The 11058-nt window shown below is 37.1% G+C and overlaps 1 protein-coding gene across 6 annotated transcripts in view; it reads left to right on the top strand.

Annotated features, from left to right (window-relative positions):
* Positions 1 to 4489: 4489 nt before the first annotated feature.
* LOC139180739 (ankyrin repeat domain-containing protein 26-like) overlaps positions 4490 to 11058 on the top strand; it is a 31411-nt gene continuing 24842 nt past the window's right edge. For 3 of the 6 annotated variants that reach the window (XR_011564998.1, XR_011564996.1, XR_011564993.1), the window contains exons 1-4: positions 4490 to 4603; positions 5574 to 5686; positions 7242 to 7371; positions 7478 to 7631. The gene's annotated coding sequence lies outside the window, so the exon portion shown is untranslated. The remainder of the gene's footprint in view (positions 4604 to 5573; positions 5687 to 7241; positions 7372 to 7477; positions 7632 to 11058) is intronic. The other 3 variants (XR_011564997.1, XR_011564994.1, XR_011564995.1) reach the window with 2 other exon arrangements.

Genomic DNA, 11058 nt, shown 5'->3' with positions numbered 1-11058 from the left:
TCATTATGTAGTGACCTTCTTTGTCTCTTTTCACAGCCTTTGTTTTAAAGTCTATTTTGTCTGATATGAGTATTGCTACTCCTGCTTTCTTTTGGTCCCTATTTGCATGGAAAATCTTTTTCCAGCCCTTCAATTTCAGTCTGTATGTGTCCCCTGTTTTGAGGTGGGTCTCTTGTAGACAACATATGTAGGGGTCTTGTTTTTGTATCCATTCAGCCAGTCTTTGTCTTTTGGTTGTGGCATTCAACCCATTTTCGTTTAAGGTAATTACTGATAAGTATGATCCCATTGTCATTTACTTTATTGTTTTGGGTTCGAGTTTATACACCGTTTTTGTGTTTCCTGTCTAGAGAATATCCTTTAGTATTTGTTGGAGAGCTGGTTTGGTGGTGCAGAATTCTCTCAGCTTTTGCTTGTCTGAAAAGCTTTTGATTTCTCCTTCATACTTGAATGAGATCCTTGCTGGGTACAATAATCTGGGCTGTAGGTTATTTTCTTTCATCATTTTAAGTATGTCTTGCCATTCCCTCCTGGCTTGAAGAGTTTCTATTGAAAGATCAGCTGTAATCCTTATTGGAATTCCCTTTTGTGTTATTTGTTGTTTTTCCCTTGCTGCTTTTAATATTTGTTCTTTGTGTTTGATCTTTGTTAATTTGATTTATATGTGTCTTGGGGTGTTTCTTCTTGGGTTTATCCTGTTTGGGACTCTCTGGGTTTCTTGGACTTGGGTGATTATTTCCTTCCCCCTTTTAGGGAAGTTTTCAACTATTATCTCCTCAAGTATTTTCTCATGGTCGTTCTTTTTGTCTTCTTCTTCTGGGACCCCTATGATTCGAATGTTGTAGCGTTTAATATTGTCCTGGAGGTCTCTGAGATTGTCCTCATTTCTTTTAATTCGTTTTTCTTTTATCCTCTCTGATTCATTTATTTCTACCATTCTATCTTCTAATTCACTAATCCTATCTTCTGCCTCTGTTATTCTGCTATTTGTTGCCTCCAGAGTGTTTTTAATTTCATTTATTGCATTATTCATTATATATTGACTCTTTTTTATTTCTTCTAGGTCCTTGTTAAACCTTTCTTGCATCTTCTCAATCCTTGTCTCCAGGCTATTTATCTGTAATTCCATTTTAGTTTCAAGATTTTGGATCAATTTCACTATCATTATTCGGAATTCTTTATCAGGTATATTCCCTATCTCTTCCTCTTTTGTTTGGTTTGGTGGGCATTTATCCTGTTCCTTTATCTGCTGAGTATTCCTCTGTCTCTTCATCTTGTTTAAATTGCTGAGTTTGGGGTGTCCTTTCTGTATTCTGGCAGTTTGTGGAGTTCTCTTTATTGTGGCATTTCCTCACTGTGTGTGGGTTCGTACAGGTGGCTTGTCAAGGTTTCCTGGTTAGGGAAGCTTGTGTCGGTGTTCTGGTGGGTGGAGCTGTATTTCTTCTCTCTGGAGTGCAATGAAATGTCCAGTAATGAGTTATGAGATGTCTATAGTTTTGGGGTGACTTTGGGCAGCCTGTATCTTGAAGCTCAGGGCTGTGTTCCTTTGTTGCTGGAGAATCTGCTTGGTATGTCTTGCCTTGGAACTTATTGGCCCTTGTGTGGTGCTTGGTTTCAGTGTCGGTATGGAGGCATTTGATGAGCTCCTGTCAATTAATGTTCCTTGGAGTCAGGAGTTCCTTGAGTCAGGTTTTGGACTTAAGTCTCCTGCTTCCGGTTATCGGTCTTATTTTTACAGTAGTTTCAAAACTTCTCCTTCTATACAGCACCATTGATAAAACATCTACATTAAAGATGAAAAGTTTCTCTACAGTGACGGTCACTCAGAGAGGTTCACAGGGTTACATGGAGAAGAGAAGAGGGAGGAGGGAGTTAGAGGTGACCCAAATGAGATGAGGTGAATCAATAGTGGAGAGAGTGGGCTAGCCAGTAGTCACTTCTTTATGTGCACTCCACAACTGGACCACTCAGAGATGTTCACGGAGTTATACAGAGAAGAGAAGAAGGAGGAAGGTGACAGAGGTGGCCAGAAGGATAAAAGGGGGGAATGAAAAGGAGGGAGACAGATCCAGCCAGTAATCAGTTCCCTAAGTGTTCTCCACCGTCTGGAACACACAGAAATTCACAGAGTTAGGTAGAGTAGAGAGAGGTTAGGGAGGAGACATAGGCAACCTGGTGGAGAAAAAGGAGAGTCCAAAGGGAGAGAGAGCAGTCAAGCCAGTAATCTCACTCCCTAGTGAAAAATGGGTCCTGAAGATTGGGTCCTTAAAGGTTCAAAATTGGTAACAAATACATAAAAGCAAAAATTAAAAATCTAGAGTAGAGTTTGGAATTTCAAAAATACGATGTTAAAGAAAAGAAGAAGAAAAAGAGAGAAAAAATGAACAAACAAAAACAAACAAGGTCATGAAAATTATAAAGAAAGTACAGGTACAAAATTGATAACTAATACCAGAAAGCAAAAATTAAAAATCTAGAGTAGAGTTTGGAATTTCAAAAATACAATGTTAAAAAAAAAAGAAGAAGAAAAATAAAGAGAGAAAACAAACAAACCAATACAAACAATGTCACAAAAATTATAAAGAAAATAAAGGTACAAAATTGATATCAAATACCAAAAAGCATAAATTAAAAATCTAGAGTAGAGTTTGGAATTTCAGATATACAATTTTATATAAAAGAAGAAGAGAAAGAAACAGAGAAGAAGAAAAAAAAAAGTCACAGAAATTATATAAAAAAAAAAAACTATAGGTACAAAATTGATAACATATACCAAAAAGTGAAAATTAAAAATCTAGAATAGAGTTTGGAATTTCAAAAATACAATGTTAAAGAAAAGAAGAAAAAAACAAAAACAAAAAACAAAAAACTAAAAACAAGGTCAAAAAATTATAAAATATATATATATGAAGTTTGCTGAAGAAGAAAAAAATAGGGTCTTTTTTTTTGCAAAGTAATAGGTTATAAAAGTGAAAATTAAAGGAACAATAGAGGACTTAAAAATTTTTTTTTAATTAAAAAAAAAGAAAGAATGATCGTAAAAATAATAAAAATATATCTAGGACTTTCTTGGTTTTTTTGTGGGTGTTGTGGGTTTAGTTCATTTTTGGCTAGTTCCTTGGTCAGACTTATATTTCTCAAGATCTATAGGCCCCTTCCTATGTAGTCCGTAGTAACCACAGGGTTTTGATCTATTGCCTGTAGCTTCCAAGGCGTTTCCCTCTGTTATATCTTCTTCTGTTTGCTAATCTCTTCAGTATCTGGTTTCCGCCCTGACACAAAGGGCACGGTGGAGGACACTTTTTTTTTTTTTTAGGCTTACTTGTTCAGTCGCGCTGTGGGGAGGGAGGGAGGGATGCTGCAAACAAATAGCACTGGCGTGCGCTCGCAGTGCCTCAGCCACACTGGGTCTGCCCCCGCTCACGGCGTGTGTAGCCTCCCTGTCCACACTGCTCGGACTCTAGGTTGTTCCGCCGGGAACAATCCGAGGCCGGCCCTGGGCTGCATGCACCTCCCAGGTCCAAGCCGCTCAGGTTCAGGCACTCGGGTAGTCCTCAGAGGCGCAGACTCAGTTGGGCCTGCGTTTTGTGCTCTTCCCAGGTCCGAGCAGCTCAGGTGATGAGGTGTTTGGCGAGCGCCAATGCTGCGACTTATCGCCTCCCCGCCACTTGGTTATCTGGGTGTAAAACCGGTGCACCTTCTCAGGCAGATGTTAACCGTCCAGACCCCCAAGAAGTTTTAGTTAGCAAAGAAGCCTGCTTACAGTTTTATAGATAATGTCTCTCTGGGGCTGCGATTGCCCTCTTCCGGCTCTGGCTGCCTGTCACCGGAGGGGGAAGGTCTGCAGCCGGCTATCTCTGTTCAGTCCTTTGTTCCATGCGCGGGCCTGGCGGTCTTAGGTTAGGGCTGGCTTTTCGCGTGGTAGATATCCCACAGTCTGGTTTGCTAGCCCAAATTATTTCGCTCAGATAGCGCTCAGGGTATTCAGGCCAGATTCTTACTCTCAGCAATGCAGCCCGCGCCAGGCCTCCTGCCCAGCCCCCGCTTGCTAATGATGGATGCAGGCGTCTGCGCTGCTTCTCCACTGGGGGAGTTACCGTAGGGCTCGCAATCTGCAAGTTTTAATTGTTTATGTATTTTTTCTCCCTGTTATGTTGCCCTCTGTGCTACCAAAGCTCGGCACAGATTCGGCAGTGAGAAGGTTTCCTGGTGTTTGGAAACTTCTCTCTTTTTAAGACTCCCTTCCCGGGACGGAACTCCGTCCCTCCCTCTTTTGTCTCTTTTTTTTGTCTTTAATATTTTTTCCTACCTCCTTTCGAAGAGTTGGGTTGCTTTTCTGGGTGCCTGATGTCCTCTGCCGGCATTCAGAAGTTGTTTTGTGGAATTTACTCGACGTTTAAATGCACTTTTGATGAATTTGTGGGGGAGAAAGTGTTCTCCCCGTCCTACTCCTCCGCCATCTTGGCTCCTCCCCCCCCGAGAATAATTATTTTAAAATCTGCATTTTAGGCTTGAAATTGAAAATGTCAAGTTACAAACTACAGTCAAAAAGCAAGTGGATAAAATTGACCAGCTTCAGAAAAACCTGTTAAGTACAAGATTGGTAAGTCAACCTCTTAATTTCTGTCATACTGAGAAAGGATTTAAATTTTTTTGCTAGTAATATATAAGAATATTTTGGACAATATGAAAAGTCTCATTGGTTAGCTTGTTGTATTTTTATTGATACTGCATGCTACTAGTGCTTTGATTCCTCTATAGAAGAAATCAACTGAATTCATAAATTTAATGATTTTTATAGTAAGATTTTAAAAATTGTGACAGTCCAAAAGCAGTATTTTATATATACCACATTTTGTTTATTCATTCATCTGTCAATGAAATTCCACCTTCTGACTATCGTTAATAATGCTGCTTTGAACATTGGTACACAAACATCTATTTGAGTCCAGAAATTTGAGTAATTATTTGATTGAGAATTTTGAGTTTCCTTTGTAATCCAGATCTCTCTGTGAGATTTCTGAGAATGAATCATTTTAAATATTGTGGTTTGTTCTCTTCATTAAGAATGAACACTATGTCTGTATAGAACCATTTTTCTGAACGACTGTATTTTTCATTTGTTGGATTTTTTCTTTTTTTAAGAGTTGGGGGTTGCATGGGAATTTTTCAAAGATTATTTTAGTATGGTGTGACTTAACAAAACCTGGAATATCTTGAACCATTGATGAAAATGATTTTAGAGCATCTTTAGAAAGTAAAATGTAAATATAGGCAGTGTTTAAAAAAACTTTCATTAACATTTAATATTTTCTGTGTAAAAGTCTCTATTTTTAACAAATAAATGCTGGCAATTTAAATTCCACAAAAATGATGAAATGAAAAATCATTTTAAGTTGGTTTAGGAAAAGTCATCAATTTTGAAATCTGTTATTGGCATCAATCAGGTTTAAAAACTGTGTTTACTATAAATTCATATTAACTTGTGAACTCATGAGAAATAATATTTTTAAGAAAGTATATAAGTCTCTCTAGGTGTTTAAAAATAATTTTCTTAAATTTTTTTTTCTAAGTCTGAGGATGAAAAGGAACAATTAAAGAAATACATTGAATTAAAATAATCTCTGGAAAATAGCTTGGACCAAGAAAAGAAGAAAAACAATGAGTTAGAAAAAGAGATTACTGGGTAAGATTTTAATATTTATGATAATCTCAACTACTAATAAAATATAATTTTATTTTATTTAAAACCTTAGACACAAATTCATTTTTATGTGCATTTTCATAATTAAACACATTATCCTATTTCAAAGTTTACTGTGGAAAGTCAGCACAATCTGAAATGTTTTTGAGTGCAGCAGTGCTATACTTATCTGTAATGATTTCTAAAACAGTAACAACCATGCCTCTGCATATAGTAATGTCACTCTCTTCTTCATCATTTATGCTGAAATTTTACTTCTGCAAAGTATCTTTGTTCTTTTTGGTAATCCTACCTTCTTTTAATTATGTTCCTTCCCTTCATCATTCAAGTAATTTATTATCTAAAATCCTACCTGTGTTATTGTTGAACAACATTAAAAAGTATCTTAATTTGGCTTATATTTTCTTTTTGCCCCAAAATTTTAGTTGTAAAATGTACATACAAAAATATATGTGTAACTTAAAGAATAATAAAATTAGTGACCATGTTTTGATCAGTAAGATAAAAAAAACTGCTTCTTCTTCTTCTTCTTTTTTTTTTTTTGCTGAGTGCAGTTAAGCCTCATCATCTAAAGATGCAGCCAACCCAAGATCAAAAGTATTCAGGGAAAAAAAAAATTGAGAAAGTTCCAAAAAGCAAAACTTGGATTGGTCTCAAGCTGGCAACTATTTCCATAGTGTTTACACTGTATTTATAACTATTTACAAAGCGTTTACATTGTATTAGATAATGTAAGTGATCTAGGGATGACTGAAAATATAGGGAAGATGTCCTTAGGGAAACTTGAGCATCCATGGATTTTGTATCCACGGAGTGTTGGGGGATTTTTGAACCAGTCCTCTGTGGATGCCAAGGGATGATTATACAAAGGATTCTTCTCTGATTCTCATTAATATTTTTCTCTTTTAATTTTCTCTACATTGCTTTGCATTTTGTTAACAATGTGCTAGGCAAGATTTCTACATCTCTTAAAACAGTCTTGAAGAGACTGGTAACCCCTCTCTCTCTTCTGATTTCCTTTCTTCTAAAACTCTCAGCCTGGGTTATTTCCTGCTTAACTCAGGCTCCATTTTTTTTTTTTCAATTTTGAGTAAGAATCTTGTTGGTTTTTTGTATCTACTTCCTTTTCTTTTTGTAGAGGTTGTGGTCAGTAGGAACAAATGTGTCTTGTGTCTTTTCAGAAAACATTCATATATAATATCTCTTCAATTTTATTTTGAATACTGATCTCTGGTTTATAATAATATTTAATAATAAATTGATATTTCACACTAGCATGCTAAAAATTGATGTTAACTTATTTATACGAACTCATATATTACATATATCACACACAATATATTTAAATGTGATAAAAATTTTTCTTCATAATCTAAGATTAGAATTTAGTTATTATGCTTTCAAGGAATATTAAGTTTGAACAATGAGAAAGGATTATAATTTATAGATTGGTTTGTTTTATCTGATAGAACATATATCTGTTTAATTATTAAATATCTGCTTTTAAATAACTTACTCATTCTATACATTTCTACAGATTTAAGAAACTCTTAAAAATGACAAGAAGGAAGTTAAATGAATATGAACATGGAGAGCTTAATTTTCACGGAGATTTAAAAACCAGGCAAACTGAAATGGATATTCAAATTAATATGCTAATACATAAGGTAATTTTTAATCAGTTTAGAACCCCAAAATCACTTAATTTGGGGAAATAAAAATCATTCCATGCTTTGGGCAGTGAAACACAGATTTGTCTATTCATTTTTTTAGGTTGGACACCAGTAAAAAAGACAGCTTTTCCCTATATCATTTTGAGATAAAAGGACACACTCTTGACTCTCTCTGTCTTGAACCCTGGCTGGTGATCTGAAGCTGAGCAGCAAAGCATTAATGACCCCAAAGCATCTGTTGTTTTTGGTGACAGGTTTGTTGAAATCTAATGAACATACCATGCAGTTCATTCGTTTAAACTGTACACTTCAGTAACTTTATTGTGTTTAAAGAATTATACAGGCATTACCACATTAGAACATTTTCATCACCCTCCAAAGAAATCACCCTGTGCCAGTTTTTTTTTTTTTTTTTTTGCTGATCTTCCCAGCCTGAAGGAACCATGACTCCACTCCCTAACTGTGTACATGTCCCTTTTCTGGACATTTCATGTCAGTGGAATCACACCATATGGTATCTTTTGTGACTGCCTTCTTTCATTTAGCATAATATTTTCAAGGTACATCTAACATGTATCAGTATTTCCTTGCTTTTATTGCTCAATAATATTTTATTGTATGGACATACCACATTTTATTTATCCATTCATCATCTTATGGACCTTTGGGGTTGTTTCTACTTTTTGGCCAATGTCAGTAATGTTGCTGTGAACATTTATGTTTCAGTTTTGGTGTGAACATATTTTTTCATTTCTTTTGGGAATACAGTTTTGAACAGAATTGGTGTATTACACAGCAACTCTGTTTAACCTTTTGAAGACCTGCCATACTGTTTTCCAGCATGGCTGCATCATTTTATATTTTTATCCAAAGTATGTAAAATGTTCCCATTTCTATACATTCCTGTCAACACTAGTCATTACCTGTCTCTGTGAGTATAGCCATCCTAGCAAGTATGAAGTGGCATCTCGTGGTGTTCTCCTCTCTCTGAGGAGAGGACAATGCAGATTGAGTTCTAGATTAGTAACTACTCAAAGCTACTCATCTCTTTTAGAATTTTAGTAAATTGAGATGAGGTCAAAAGTCTGACTTTGGTAATTAAACTATTTCTAGTTATTTCTTACAGTTCAAATCATATGTCTCATTGCTTACTAGTCTTCATTGCTTTCAAACTTGAGCAGAAATTCTAAGGAGTCACACCTGCCTATTTGTAAGAATTTGTAATTGAAGGGAACCCTGAAAAAACTTCTTCCTGAATAGTTCTTAAGTCTTCCTTCTAGTTATATGCTTCTTCTCATCAACATTGTGATTAAAAATCTCACCTTTTATCATATTCCAGTTTATAGGAGACCGGTTTCTACCTGCATTTAAGTTATGTTTATTTTCTCTTTTTCAAAAATCTATTTTTCTGTTTTTTCCTAATCAGCTTTAAGTTCAGTGGCTTCAATAAACAACATTGGTTTCGTTCAAAATCTACACTTAGGAAAAGGTGGCCAGGATGGCTGGCTTCTCGTCCCCTCAGCTTCAGGTGGGGCAGCTCGAGGGCTGGGGGCTGGAATCGGGTGAAGGTGTGTTCATTCCCATATCTGATAGTTGGTGTCTGTGGTTGGCTTGACTTTGGTGAAGGCAGAGAAGTTAAACACCTACCCTGAACCTAGGCTCTCTTTGCAGCCTGGGCTTACTCGCAACATGGAGCCTGGTTCCCAGGTTGAGAGCCAGGCAGAAGCTCTGCTGTCTTGTCTAACCTCGCTTTGCAGTTCACACAGCATCATTTTCATCATCTTCTGTTCAATAGGAGCAAGTCACTTATACTTGGCCTATATTCTACCATTTTTTACAGAATAAAGTTTTTAAAACTAATGGGTACATTTAAAAACTAGCACAGTTACTCACTGGCCACAATTTTTTATATTCCTTCCAATGAAAAATACCCTTTTCCCTACCTGTTCCCTCACAAGTGTCAGTTGTTAACAGTGTCAGGCCCAGGCTCACTACAGGTCTTATGGTCTTCATCAGGTACAGGTGGCACATGCAGATGAAGTTTCTGAGTGTGATTTCTAGAGTGTGACCCTGTGAGCACAACCTTCTCAGTACTAAGACTTGAGAACTAAAGGGACAAGTTATCTGCCACCCACACCCCCACCATCCTGCTGAATGACTAGGCTTTCCCAATCAGAAATGGGAAACAGGAGGCACCGTATTCTATAGCAGCTCTGAGGTCCAGTTTGGTGCTGCCAGCCCTTTGATGAGGACTTTGTCCTGCCCATAAGAGTGCTTCATTTTTGCTTTACCCTCTGAGCTCTGTGTGCTGTCCTTTTCATAGGAAATGACCTCTGTTTGTAGCTGAGTCATTTTTCTTAAGCCAGCTTCCTCTTTGTTGAACTTCTAAGAAAATCCCAAAGGCCTATTCTCATTTGTATGTCTTGGTCTCTATTAGGCCAAGCACTGTTTTTTGTTTTTGTTTTTGTTTTTGCTGCAAAGTTTCTCTTTAAAGTTTTTAGTGTCCTGTGAATTGGATTGGGGTTCACGTCATTGGAGAGGATACCAAAATATTTGGTATCCTCAAATATCTCAAAAAATATCTCAAAATATTTTTTGAGAGAAGCTCTGCACCTTGGGCTTCTTGTGAAGCTTTGTAGGATGATGCCTTTAAAATTCTTATGCCCTTAAGATCTTTAAAGATATTTGAGGCACTACCTTAAGTCTTTCTAGGGTCTTAATGAAGGGTTTTACAGTCTATAGGCTTCACCTTGAAACCGTGTTTTCCTGACAGCACCCTAGATTTGATCTGAGCCCAGAAGCTGTTTCTCTCTTTTAGCATCATGTGACCACTGGACATGTGGAGATGCTGTAAAAGAGATAACAGATATTGAACCCAAATATAATTGAGCCTGGATCCTTTATATTTAATAGTCCCCCCCCCTTTTTTTTTTGATAGCTTATCCCTCTCATTGATGTTACTTTCAGTTGGTTTGTAGCAAGAGTCTCCTTTCCTCTGTGTTTCAGTGTCATTTTCTTCTCTTGCCTAGAAGCTGTCACCAGCAGCCTCTTTAAGGGCCATCAGGATTCAGTTTACAGTGTCATGAAGCCCTTTGGGTTTTCATTTCTTTCTCTGCATCCATTCATATCTCACTTACCTCCATGTTGAAAGGCATTCTCACATCTTTTAGTTATTTTTAATGGCATTTTTAATATCAGTATCTGTGCCAGGTATTTACTGCCAGAAAATTGTATAATAAACCACGTCAAAGCCTAGTGCCTCAAAACAGTATTTACTTTGTTCAAAAAGTTGTGTTGGGGCAAGGCTCAGTGAGTGAGGCCAGCACGTTTCTTTTCCAATCGGCATCAGCTGGGATGTCGTGAAGGTGGGGACCAGAGTCATCTGAAGATGAGTTCATGCACATGTCTTGCAGTTGGAGCTGGCTTTTGGATGGGACATTATTTGAGGTCGGTCAGTGAGGGCACTGACAAGGTGCTCAATATGTGGTCTGGGCTTCTTCGCAGCATAGTGACTGATGCTAAGGGTAGGCTTTCCCACAGAGCAAAAGTCAGTTTCCTCAGACTCTGTCCAGTTGAAATCAGTTACTGAGGCCAGCACATATTTAAGGGGAGGGAATTTCAGAGAAAAGTGTCAAAGAACGTGTAGACAGTTTCAATACCACCACCTCCACTCACCTCGAC

Source organism: Bos indicus, chromosome 29, assembly GCF_029378745.1.
Source record: "Bos indicus isolate NIAB-ARS_2022 breed Sahiwal x Tharparkar chromosome 29, NIAB-ARS_B.indTharparkar_mat_pri_1.0, whole genome shotgun sequence".
NCBI classification, from domain to species: Eukaryota; Metazoa; Chordata; class Mammalia; order Artiodactyla; family Bovidae; genus Bos; species Bos indicus.
Note: the sequence above shows the minus strand (reverse complement) of the source record. Positions and strands in the feature narration are given on the sequence as shown.